General features: G+C 35.3%; 1 protein-coding gene across 1 annotated transcript in view; it reads right to left on the bottom strand.

Annotated features, from left to right (window-relative positions):
* LOC113506485 (zinc finger protein SNAI2-like) overlaps positions 1-14,109 on the bottom strand; it is an 89,993-nt gene that overhangs the window by 35,649 nt on the left and 40,235 nt on the right. The gene's annotated exons all lie outside the window — the stretch shown is intronic.

Raw genomic sequence — 14,109 nt, 5'->3', positions numbered from 1 at the left:
AAACAGCTTTCAGTGCGTTTACAAAGTCATGTTTTTAATACAGCTTTGGTACGTATGTGTAAAACTAATAAGGTATAGAGGAATTAAAATAGGTCCTTCTTTATGATGGGTGTTCTATCAAAGCCTAAAAATTTCGTTCGGTATGCCCAAAATGGCTTTTGAATTATTCACCTTATCTTTAACCACAAAAGCAACTTCAAATTTAACTGTACTAACAGCAGACAAAAAATAAATCCACTTATAAACAACACAAACAAAAATATCAAAAAAAAACTTCCAAGTAACATTCGAACAAAAATACTCGTACGAAAAAGAAAATAGTGAAAGATATCGAAACGACAAAATGTTTTTCGAGTTCGGTTACTGCGAATAGCTTGAAGTCAGAGGATCGCGGGGAATGCGGTCGCCAAGTTGCACGGAGACGCTCGCGTCGTCTCACATTCAACAGCACGATCTTGGATCAAAGAGATGCGAACGAATATCGCGTATTTAAAAGTCATGTAGTGTGCATGTAGAGGGGTATATCAAAAGTCCGGTGTTTGGTTGTGTTTTGAATAAGATATTTGTACTACTGGCTATATAAGTGTGTTTTATTAAGCCATGTTGTTAATCTTCTCGGTAAAGAAGAATGAGTGAGGCAAAAAATTCCAGATACCTTGTAGGGTAGTCAGTAATATAGGATTCCCTTCTCTAACCAAAAAAAGGCAAAGAGGAAGTCTTTCTTCCACCCTCTCAGCTAATTAATTATTGTAAGTATTTTAAGTAGCATATGTTAAACATATCCAGATTGGTTGGAAGGATCGAAAAAGCCCATCTAAATTATCGCAGGTGGGGTAATTTCCGTATCATAGAATCTTTAGTATCGTCAGGTTATATTAATGCCTATTTGTCAAAGTATTCCTGGTTTCCAGAGAAATACCTGTGAGTAAACAGTTGAAAACCGTAAACTAGTCATACGTCGATAATCTTATTCAAAACTCAAACTCAACTGACATCAAACTAACTGAAAGCTTAACGTATTTTCCAATTGAGCACGACGGATCATTTGAAATTACCCTCACCATGAAAATGTAAATAACAGACGCTTTGAATGTATAACCGATTGAACGGAGTTTCATCTCGCTAAATACCATTGAATTAAGTCATTTGCACGCACGTGCCCTTTGTCACTTAGCGCCGCCGGTAACGAAGCGCCGTTCGTTGAGCCTGAATTAATAACATGCGCGCTAAGCGGGAGCAATATGTATATTGACAGAAATATTAATCGCAATATCTAGACTGTCTGAATTAACTAACACTCGAGGATTTTGTGTTCACCTATTCTGTGCGAGCGGTATACATTTACTTTTATGTTTAAATGGTTAGAAATTCACATACACTGTCACATAATCAGTTTCCACTAAAATTCAATATAACCTTTTACTTGTATTAAACTATCGCGAATTCCATCGTCAAAGGCGGTGATCTGTAAAACAATTGAATAATGAACCCATAAAAGAGAAATAACTTTAAGGTTTCCGTTCACGAGTTTAAATTCAAACCGGCCTCGGCACATTAAAACCAATCTTCTAAAAATAATTGCCGACTAATTCAGGAAATTAAGATGAGCGCTACAGTTTTCTTTTTTATTTACTTAATCAAAACTGTAAACAGAATATGATTAATTAAATCTCCCTGAAACCAACAGCGCTCCCGGTGCACAACTGTATCGCGCAAACAACTTTCAACCTTATTTCAAGAGTGCTTCGCTGCAAATGAGCAGAACATTAATCAATAGCTGATACCGGGAATATTTGTGGTCGGTTTTTTTACTTTTATTCCTCAGCGCTCCGCCCGACCAATCATTTGGGAGCTGTCTGCACCGTTGTTTATTTTATTTCCGAATTCAGACGATAGTTAAAAGTTGTTTTTCGAGTCTTGCTACTTAATTGGTATTGACTTTCCACTAGACTGTGTAAAAAGTCAATTTGAGGTGAGAGTGCATACGTTTTCTCCGTCGTTTCGGTTTTAAATTTATCTTTGCTTAGGAAAAGCTTTTATCTGCTCGAGGTTCATAAAAAATGTAATATGTCGGGTGGAGGAATATAACGGTGCACGTAAAGAGCTTTGAGCGGCGCGGGCTTCCTGTGACACGACCGTCGGCACAATTACATTCAATGCACTCTTTAGAACTGTGAGCGCCGAGCGTGGGAGCCGCGCCGTGTTACGTGGGCTCCCGCCTCCGCAGGTCAGCCTTCCTGCACAAAGCCTGCATAACTTTGTTGGCTAGAATTTTACACTTATTTGAAATTCAAAAGAAGTTAGTTTGTTACGTTTTTACAACCCTTAATGAGATATCGGGAGGTAGCTCGAACTCGGAGGACATAGAATAGTTTTTCTATCGGAAAAACGGTAGGAAAACTTCGCTCGTTCAAAGTTTTCGACGAAAAGCCGGTTGGTTAATTAGCCCTCCACTAACTTTTGTTAAACAGTTTTGTTTTTCTATCTTTGGTATGTTTTGTTAACAGTTGTCTTGAAACGTAACTAATCTATGTATTAAATCGTATTTTTATGCTATAATGTTTAACTGATTATTGATTTGGTATTGGTACTTTCTCTTAAAAATAACTCTTAATACAATTTAAGTAATGTATTAAATTTCACTCAATTCATTAACTTTAAAATCAAATTATTCACATGAATGCAATTGACAACAATACTTGTTACCAATACAACAAAAATTGTGCTATGAATTTTACATTTTTCTCGTGCTTTGTGCTACCACGGCAGGAAATATGGGCTTGGCACAAATCCAATTCGTATCGACGGATGAGCAGAACTAGCACAAAAAAGACGAAACAAGCCACGAATACAGGCTTATAGGCATTGCTATGAAAACGGAATCTAGGTGAGGTTGGGTCTTAAGATAAGCCTGTTGGCGCTGTTAGAGAGAGAGAAATGTTCTACGCCCGTGTAGTGCTCTCTCCCTTCCACATCAGCAACAGTCTAATTTGAAGACGAGGTCTTAGGTTAGTAGGGAGCACAATCCATCTTACAAAAAAAACGTGATTTTTTTGACATCGAACTAATGACTGAAGATATTCTCGGTAGATCCTTTCATATATTTTTTAAGGAAGCAACCTGAGAAGTTGTCCAATTTTAGTCAGGTTTTGGCAAATTTTAATCCGCGGTAATAAATATAAATAGCATAGCTCTAAATGGTTAAATAGTAAATGAAGTATGTATATGAGCGTTTGTACGTGTTAGGATGGTAATTATTATAGGTATTAGAAAACATTCCTTTTTAACTCGAAAACTCTTGTTCAAACACCTTAAAAAAATCTCAGATCTTAGTTAATTAATTTGAAGAACATCGTGTCACAGTTTTCAATCAAGTCGAAGTCAAAAATGTTTATTTGCAAACTAAGTGTGAAAAGGTCTCACAAAATAGTTGGTACAAGACTTAGTGTTTTTCAAACGCTTTTTACTGCTTTATATAAGACTGAAGTAGTTAAAACTTGTCAAAGACGTCTTCGAATATAATTGATTTGGAAAACTACCTGTAACAATTGCGGTATGCAATTACCTATAATAAAAGTGGATTTCAATAATCGTGAGTTTTCCTTTCCAGTTCCGAATTCTTAGTCTAGCAAAGGCCAACAGTCGGTTCAACATCAACTTGGCTGGGAGTCTTCTTGCCATGCGAAATTGATTCTTATTGAAGATATATTTTTAAACAAAGTTGGCCACATACTTGTCAACAAGTTGCATGGATTGTAAAAGGCCGTCGAGGGCGCGGCCATCAAAGTTTATAAGTATCATTATGACAAAGTTGTTGAGTGTGAAACAGCAACAAGTAAGTTGCGCTATTCGATTTCACGAGAACCTTGATTGTACCCCAGGGAAAAATAATACAGCGAGTCTTGGAGTAAACGGTTTGCTTTATAAAATGAGATTTTGAAACAAAATCTTTGATTGATCAGATTTACTGAACGAATGTATTATTATGTAACGTTAGAAAATGAAAGCCGCAACAAAACTAACAAAACTAGAATTAATACTTAGAAGTCAGTAAGTAGTTTTAAGACGAATTAATATGGGCTGGCATTATTGCCAATTCTTATATGCTGTGTTGGCCTACTGGCCAACGCACACACGCCACAGCCTCGGCTGTGTTGCTTTTCCATGCATGTATAGTTCCAATATAACTCTTATTGTGAACAGTAGGGTAGTCTCTGCTTTCCTATTCACATTTGGGTGGTCCCCGATAAGCGCCGTACATTGCGTGACGATGCTAAAGCGAAAATGACAACGAGCGCCATTTTTTCATTTAGTTGTGTTGATGTTTTGACTGCTCATTATTGAGTGCATTACCTCTTCATTATATAAATATCGTGTGTCATTTTCATCCTTCATATCGCGATAATAAAATGCTTTTATGAACTAGGCCTTACAATATCATTCTAAATGCGCGACATTTCTATTTCCTAGGACGCAAATCGATTTTTATTCGATACTAATTCAATTCCTGACGCCCGTATTCGTCGAAGAGCAACATGAAGTCGCAATTTTCCACTCCACAATTCACTGAATTCAAACGTTACCTGTGCGATGCTAATCGACTTTTTTGTATCGAGTATGTAGATCTAGTTCGGGTAATTTTATTCGAGTCTGTAGCTTTAGAGTTCGGAAATTACTATTTCAAAGTTCAAAGGACATCAGACAGGAATAGAGAACGTTTATTTATATTGGGAAATACAAAAATTAATTTAACTCTTTAATAATTCAATGTAATAAAACCGGTTTACAAAGAATAAACGCATTCTACATTCCCATCACGATTGTTCCTAAACACCCTAATTTAATAAAGTACTACAGCGTAAACTATAAACTAAGTGAGCAAACAACGGTACTGAACAGCGAAGCTACGAGAATTCATAGCGAACCAAAATACTTCAAACTTGCAAACAAATAGCTGACGTCATATCGTGCGAGTTTCCAAACCAAAGACTGTTATTACAAAGTGCCGCCGCAACCACGTCACATACAAGCTAACTCAAAGTTTCACTTACTAGTACGGACAACAGCTGAAGTTGGTTACACAAACAAATACTCGAACTAACTGTTCACCATCAATGAGGCGCTGTCGCGGTTCTAGGTCACTAATAGTTTCGACAGCTAAACCTAGTATAGTTAAAACGTGATAGACAACAATTAATACACGTACAATAATACTGGAGTTATCACTTTGTGTGAATCGATCGCTGTTGCTGTCAGCACTGTAGTGGTTATCATACGAATCATGCCATTTCAATGTGAATTCTTGACTGAATGACTTCTGTCACCTATTTGTCTTTTTATAAATAATTTACTAGTACTTCTTAATACTGTACCCTTGCACCGGGTTTAGGCCTTTTTAATTAAGAGAAGGGAAGAGTTTTGAACACCACGCTCACTTCCTGGTTCAGTGATCCCATGGTATTTCCTTTAGCTTGTCAGTTTCACCCTAGAAAAAATAAATGTTCAAGGAAACTTATTTGTTTATTAGTTTGAATTCGCTTATCTGAGGATCTATCACACTTTGATTAATAGAAGTAGAACAGTAATGAAATCTGTAACAACCGTGGCAACGACACCTGCCCGGATAAAAAATTAAATTCGTTTTTTGTTATGACCAGACTTACAATAGTTTAAGAAATAACTTAAACTTCATAAAATCAATTGCCTCCATTAAGTTCAATCCTACAACAGCATTTAAACAAGCTTACCAATATACGACAAACTACCAAATACGAGAGATAAGGAAAACCGCGACACTATTCCTAATTAATTCCCTTAGATCAAAACAGCCGCATTCGAATCCATTCAACAGTTAACATCAATCACCGTGAATAACATTTGCACAACCGAGCATGTTATTTATGTAGCGATGTCTGTCTGTAGTCACTCAATATATAAGCCTCGTGTGATCAAACAGAACAATGAGATACCCTTTGACGTGCATGCGTCATGTCACAGGCAATCGTACGTCAAAGTAATGGCACTCGGTTATACTGATTAGTATTTCTACTGTCACCAAGAGAGCAAACACACTCGAAGGCGACTGCGACGAGCAAGTGAGAAAGCAATACTCTCTGTGTAGTCGCGTCTCGCTCCCGCGATATGTACATTCCTGCTTCACTGACCAAACGCTTTGATGACTGAACTCTGAATTAACCTAATCAATGAAGACTTGGTTATTCAAACGATGCGTGTGTGACTGATTCGGACAGTGAAGTGAAATCAAGTGTGTTGCGAGTACAGATAATGTTGGGACTGCAAACTAGCTCTGTTTGTAGGTTTGTTTATTATGGTTTCAATAAGTAATAAACTGCTTGTAAAATACTAAGAAGAAATATTGGATACTTTTGTGTCTGAGTTTTTATGTCATCTACCTAAATTATATTTGCAAAATAGTCATGCTACCCGTAGTATATATTTAACCTCACAATCTGTCATACTTCTTTTAATGTAAATTTTTGCTTACTGTTATTATTTACATAGCAAGCAATAAACCACTGAGTACCCACATTGAAGTTTCACATGCAAAATCCGCTTATTTAAATTCCATTGTTTAAACAACACAAAATGAATCGAATTTTCAAACAATTTGATTTAACCATAAATTTAATTATTACATCATTTTCCAATGTTCATACGTAACTTATTTGTATCGTTAATATTTTGCGGTGATGTTTTGTTGCCAACGCTAAAATAATATTTGTTGGTAAACAAAACAATTGTAAGTGCGAACAGGTATTGTTTTATTTGAATTATTTGGGATTAATTAATTTGTTATGTACAGTTGCTCAGAGGACGATCCTCGTTTGTTTCCTATCTGTCAAATACCCATAAAGTACTGGCACAAAACTTTATCAAAAATGTACATATTGAATTTAAAAATGAATTCTACAAATAATTCCTTATTTGAATACAAAAATCCTAGTTACCTCTCGATTCCTACGAGGCAGGAACATGTTTGACCTTAAAATGTCTTTAGAAAGTCGTCTTACGCTAAAAGCAAATCTTTTCAGTCAAGCTTTTGATGGAAAAGTCAGACTTAAGACCGCAAGTCAATAGAAAACGCTAAGTGCACCCCAATCTAAATATGTAGACGCCAGAAGCGTAAAGTTAATATGAAATTTCACCTAGAATGTAATTTCGTCTGAAAAGTATTTTTTTTAAGTTCGAATAAGCGAAAATGTTGTAAGTATATAACGCCAATCTTGTTTGCAAACTACTTATAAACTATGATACTAACGAAGTAATTTAAAAATAGAAGAATTGAAGTTTACGGCACAAAGGGGAGGTAAGGCGAGGCGCTAATGAAATTAGGAGTTAGTAGATCAGAAAATAAAAGAAGTTATTTTTAATGCCTGCATGCAATTTTTTTCTTTTCTACCCTAATTATTCTGTGAATTGTTTGTTTTTTATGTGGAATGCTTTTGAATAATTGATTTATTAAGTTTGCCTAACATATTATATTGAGCCAGTATAAAGCTCCGAATTCTAATTCTAAATCAAAATTTAAAATTATAGTTTGTCATGACAGTTAGCGCCGACGTTTATGCATGATTTAATTTGAATTTACAACTTACACTCTATTTTTCAACTATTTTGTGTTAATAACAAAATTCATTCTAATCTTAAAACATACATTTCAAAACAAAACAATCCAAGTAATTTGCTCCTAAACTCCATCTCAATTAGCCTATCAACGCATAAAACACGGTTGAATATAATGTTAGATCTATTCGCTAAATGAACCACCTCGCATCCGTATGCAGAAAGGATAGGCAAACAATTTTAATTGCTGACCAGCCTTCACCGCGGAATATTAATTGAGCGACGCCATTGTGAGACGAAGCTCAATTCAAATGGTTCAAATGATTTGGCACGACTGACGACTGCATGGTGGCGAGCTGGCTGGGGGCCTACTACGATGTCACAAAGTAATATTATTTTAGTTGCGAAAACGTGATAGCACGCTACTCGGTCTATAGCGCTGTCTCTCTAACACTGTTGCTATAGTAAAACTGTAGATACGGTAAAACGGGGTGCATAGAGGGGTTTATAGAAACAAAGGTTTTATTAAAATTTGTACAAAATATAAAGATTATACAATTCTACAATTCTCAAGCATTTCATGAAGTAATGTTTTAGCATTTTTAAGCAAGAAAATATACAAGCAACCCCCTTAAAAACACCATTTCCTATTCACCCCGTTTTACGGAATAGGTGGTAGACCCCTGAATACCTTTCCCGCGCGTGTTCCACAATGTTGTTTCGGTGGCAAATTACTTTGTGTGTGCCTATCAGTCGCTGCGCCACTGCATTGTTCTATGAATTCTTAAAATAGAACTGTTGCTGTTTTGGTAGCTAGAAAGCGTAATGCAACAATGACTATTATCCTTGTCAAAGTTATGCTTGTAGAAAGTCTTTCAATTACTTTTGTCTTTATATTAATATAGACTGATCATAGCTATAATCATATTGAATACGTTTCTGTTTTAACCGTTCGTTCAAAGGAATTTATTAAGAAGAGCTTTTTTTTATAAAAAGTCTCAATTCTACTGTAGATGCGTGTAAAACTTGGTCGTAAATCACTTGCCGCGTTGTTTATCTACAATAACATTTCAATTCAAACTATAGCAAAACAAAACCACTCAATTTTCCGAACATGTTGGCAACGTCCAGACCTGTCAAAGTTAAGCCACTGTTGTCAAAAATCAACTAAAATGGGTATTGCATTTAGGCCGACATGACATAATTTCGACAGCATGGATAGTTTAGTGGTTGAGGTCATCACGCCAAAAACCCACTGTGCGCTATGTGTCGCGGGTTCGTTCCTCACGTAGAACAAGCGTTTGTGTGATCCTCGAATGCTTGTTCTGAGTCTGGATGATCTGATCTTGAGAAGCGGTGCATGTGGATTATGTTCTCCAAGTGACACAATGATTTAATTCCTTAATGCGGTGGAGGGGAGGAGTTTTTTTTTAAAAGACCCACCCCCTGGCGAAATATTACTTAAAACCTGTTTCTATGGTGGGGTGATGTTCTTTCGAAATGGACCAACCACGAGAGTATTGACACACATTAGTCCAAACTAAAATTCGCCGAGAAATTTTGCGGGACCTTTATATAATTACCTGCAGTAGAAATTAAATTGTTAGCTGCAACTTAGCTTTATAGAATGTTTTCTAAACTTTCTGGACGCAAACACACGTTACGTAAGTTTAAATTAATGTATGGTGCTGACATCGTAGTTTAATGTCGTAACGGTAAATTATTGTTATTTATTTTATTCAGAATAAGTCTACATACACAGACCTGGCCACTAATAATGCTTCATTGTATACCTCTTTAGCATGTCCGATTACAAAGCGTTCTTAAAAAAATACATCCTATTCAAAAACAGATGACAGACAATTAATATTTATGAAAAGCCCAAATAGTTTTTGTAACAGACAACTAATCTGTACATTATTGAAACAATTCGTTGATTTCGATACACAAAATCGATATTCAATTCACCGCTTTGGCTCAACATGACGTATAATAGAGTTATGCACAGCACACGTACGTTCAATCGGCAGACACCAAGGATATTGGTTTCCCTTTGTGATAGATTCAAGATAATGACGTATTAATATAGCTAAACTAATGTACTGGGAACAGTGTTAGCTTTGACGCCTCATGCAGTTGTGTCTTTGTCACCGTATTAATTAATTAAATCAATGATACTAATAATAGCTTAGTGGTCTGACCTTAGATCTTTCGGGTTCATGAGAACATATCTAAGTTAATTATCAAATTAGTCAATCACTGATTAAGCTGCGCTTGGTACGATCAGTGACCATGATAAAACAAGATAGATTGTGGATGGGTAACCATCTACGCTCGTTGCCTCTTTTAGCTGTGGGTCCCAGCTGTTATTATATTTGAAAGTCGTTACGGATAGTTAAAAGCTAGACAGTCACACAACCAGTCTTACTAAGGGGTATGGTGTTGCTTAGGTTACTGGGTTATGGTTTTAAAGCAAGTTGTAATTTATCAGTAAAACCAATAGCGTCCTATAATATGCCTTTATTGGGCTGATCTTCCCATATAAGGAAGGTTTATCACCATGACAACCTACCGCACGTTGGCGATATTAGATTTTTTATTTCAAACCTATATTTCTTCACGCATTTTTCGTTCACCACCGTTTGTCAGTTATTTCTTAGAATAACATTATTTAAAAAAGCTCAAATCACTTCGAAAAAGACACATTGATACCGTTGCGGGATCGAACCTGGACATCTTGCAACCAAAGCTAAAGAGAGACTCCTTACCTACATATATTATTTGACTAGAATACCTTACAGTCAACAGTCTACGTACCCACACATAAAGACACAGTGGGAACAAACACGGGACATTATAAAACCGCTTCGCCGTATATTTGAGGCCAACAATTGTATATTCTCATATTTCGTAGAGTATTTCGTCAGTCATGCTATTCAGTTCAGTAAGAACGGCGCGGGGGATAAGCCAACTGCCGTGACTACTTTCCTTTTCAACAATTTATGTAGGACTTTAGTTACATTTTAACAGAAAAATGTTGCATTTATAGTGATATATTTTTGAATTCCATATCAGTTGTCGTGATCTTTTTTAGAACTTGTTGAACGTTCCTGCTTTTCAATTACTTCCTCATCTTACTAATTTTATTAATTATGTCAATGAAGGTTTATTTGTAACGCTGTTACGCGATAAATACTAAACCGATCTTCATGAAACTCGGCAGACATGTTCTTTAAGGGATAAGAAATAATATAGAGTTTATAATCAATAAAGGATTACGCTTTACAGCGATAGTCCACACAGGAGGCGCCGCGTGCTACCGCTAGTTTAAATTAAACGTGTTATTATTCATAATTTACTATCGTCTTTATACATGTAAACTTAAAGACCATTTTGTATAGCCCAAAGCTTCAAATTCTGTCTTCATAATTCCGAAACCCATTGTTTCGAAACCCGCTCAAAAATTGTTGCAATTGTGTAATGAATTTGTGTATTTGTATTTAAAAAAGTACCAACAACATATTATTGGTAAATTCCAAATACGTATTAAATAACATTTGGCATGACAGGATTATTCTGTAATATATCGGGAACGCGGTAATATCCCACCTATTGTTGGTACTAATGGAATCGAAAACAATTCGGACAATAAACATTTGTTCGATATCGCCAAAGGCACATTCATCTGATCTTCATTTTTTCATAGATATTCATTACGATCCTGCGGATATTAGGCCTAGGTGTCTATAGCAGCGTAGTATTGACTTTTAAAGCAAGGCAAATAAGGTTGTGTGAGAGAAACTGTGCTTAACATTGGGTATAACTGTCTCTCATCCTCAAGCCGTCAAGTCTGGTGCCTATACCAAAGAGTTCATTATTAAGGTTCCAACTAAACTATAAATTAATTTTGAATATGGATGTGTTTGTAAAATATTTTTGCTTTTAATTTTTATATAAAATACCTAGTTATATGCTAAAACCTTAAAAAAAACTGCATACAATTGAAGCTTGCTTTCCCGTAATCCTTTTTGTATCTCTTCTACATTTTGTATTTTTCATCAATCACTGAAACAATGACTGTCGAGTTAATTGTCCAAAACCATTTATCGTAGAACCTGCTACGCCGTAGCTCCGTAGCAATGTAGGGGCTACGTCATCTACATCGTTAACCCGTACGTACGTAGCGTGACAGTTTGCATAACACGAACAATGAAATGAAACGATGAGATTTAAAAATAGAATGTGGAGCAAACAGTTTAATTACGATAGAGGTTTTATGCAGAGACTTGTGTGATTATGCACTATATGCCTTATAAAGTAATTAAAAAACTGTCGACATGGATGGAGATTTTTTTTCATTTATTAGTATTTAAGTTATTCAAGCCTCTTTGTTTTCGACTATACCTTTGCCAACATGTAAGGTATTTAAAAGGGGATTTCGTATTATCGCGTTTTAATTAAGACATTATAATTATTCCTATAATATATACCTAGATATATTCATTAAATTCAAGGTATTCTGTAATATCCGTTACGCGTACAATGTATTGTCTATTCGATTATCGATATACACAAGGAGGCTTCTATTTCAGGCAATATGGCGTCACGCCTAGATAATTACGCCCACGGGCCTTTGATAAATGGACTTATTACTTTAGCTTGTAATTATACGCCTATCAATATTGACTGAGTCTTAGACAATATGTATGGCACATTATATAAAGTCTAAACATTTACCTGACAGTCGATAATTAGATATTAGATATTTTTATAGGTAACAAGTCAAACCTAAAGATAGAAACAATTTGCGAGTGCCTCCAATATAGATAAGGAGATATTAGACTAATTCTAAAAATAATGTTACTTTGGTACCTTTTAACATCATCGGCCTAGCCTTTTCCCATATTTTCCCATGTCGCGCATAGCTTAATTGTGATCGTTTCACTTCTGCGGTTATAGCTTAGCCACGAGCTCCTCCTTTGGTACCTTTTAACACTTAAACAGATATACCAATTTTGATAAGATTTAGCTTGAAGGTAACTAAGATCTAGGCTAATAGTTCACGAGTGACTTCATAAGGCTAAGTATATTAATGAAAAAACACAAATCAACTCTCAGGAGAATGATTTTAAGGCAATGACGTAAGAATTATGCATGAACTGTACTCAATCGTGACGTCACGCGATATTTCAAACCAACCTATTGCTGTGAAACCATGCATTGCTCACAAATAATCTTAGTAAATCGTAAAAAAACAACTATTTTAGTTGAATATTTTAATTTTAATTATGTGTTTCAGCGTGTAATAAAACAGTGAACCCTGATTGTGAGGCTAGAATCTAAAAATTTTGTAACTAGCTCTTATTTCATTTAACTAGCTTTAATTCCCTTCTTGGCATAGAAAGAAAGCATAAACAACACCTCCTCATTTGTTTACAAGCGCCATTTTAGAAACTGCCTTTATCACTGTATTCTGTGGCAGATGGTAAAAAAATAATATCTCTTAATCTTTTTTAAACACAAAAACATCCAGATAATCTCTAATATACGAAATACATATAACGAAAATTAACTAAATACATTCAATTACATGCTTGCCTATAAAACAAGGTTCAAATACAGCTGTCAGTGTGAATTGAAGTTATTTGCTAAATCATTAACTAGAAATTCAAATCCAATTTGGGTCCATCAGTTTTAGATAATTAGTTAGTTTATTAGCGAGCTTAAATCCCAACAATATGACGTACAATCCGGACTGAAACGAGTCCATTATTGAAATCGGATTTTCGAAACACTAGAGCATAGTAAAATGTACCTAATAGTCCTAATAGTTGTTGATAAACATTTCCAAGTTTGATAACGTTAATGAAAACTTTTTTGGAATGATTGTAAGTATTCTTTGCTTCTTTGTCTTTACACTAAGTGACGACTAAACGGTTGGGTGAAGTTAAAGTTAAAAGGCTAGGTGCAGACAAAAGTAAATATACGAAACCACGAAGGAATTCAGATTGAAATGACGATGCCTTATTGATTTTCTATTCACCATCTTTATCAAACTAATTTAAAGTTCCTCATCATTGCAACATAATTTTTTATTTTCTAAGTAAACTCCGTAATCAATTCAATAAATTGCATCCCACAGAGTTCATTTATTTCATTTCCAAAAAAGGAAACAATACATATTAAACTAAACAAGTGTTCCAAATACTTTTTAAGTTGCTCACACTAAAAATAAGGTCTAAAATAGTCTAAATAGTACAAACAAATGTCAAGTTTCGTATAAAATTCCGTTCCACTTTTCCCGGTACGCCGCACAAGCCGACACATTTTATTTAAGTTCAAACGTCTCTAAAACTATCACCTATATGTGGCCTGCGCTTGACACACGGAAATTACAAACTCCAAGACCGCACTGAAAATATTTACCGACACTTTCTAAAGCGAAAGAAATACCGCGTACCCTCATGAGGAAATTAAACTCACATGATTAAAAAGATTAAAAGTCTTTGAGTTCAACCTAATTTT

The sequence above is a fragment of the Trichoplusia ni genome, chromosome 1 (genome assembly GCF_003590095.1).
Source record: "Trichoplusia ni isolate ovarian cell line Hi5 chromosome 1, tn1, whole genome shotgun sequence".
Taxonomy (NCBI): domain Eukaryota; kingdom Metazoa; phylum Arthropoda; class Insecta; order Lepidoptera; family Noctuidae; genus Trichoplusia; species Trichoplusia ni.
Note: the sequence above shows the minus strand (reverse complement) of the source record. Positions and strands in the feature narration are given on the sequence as shown.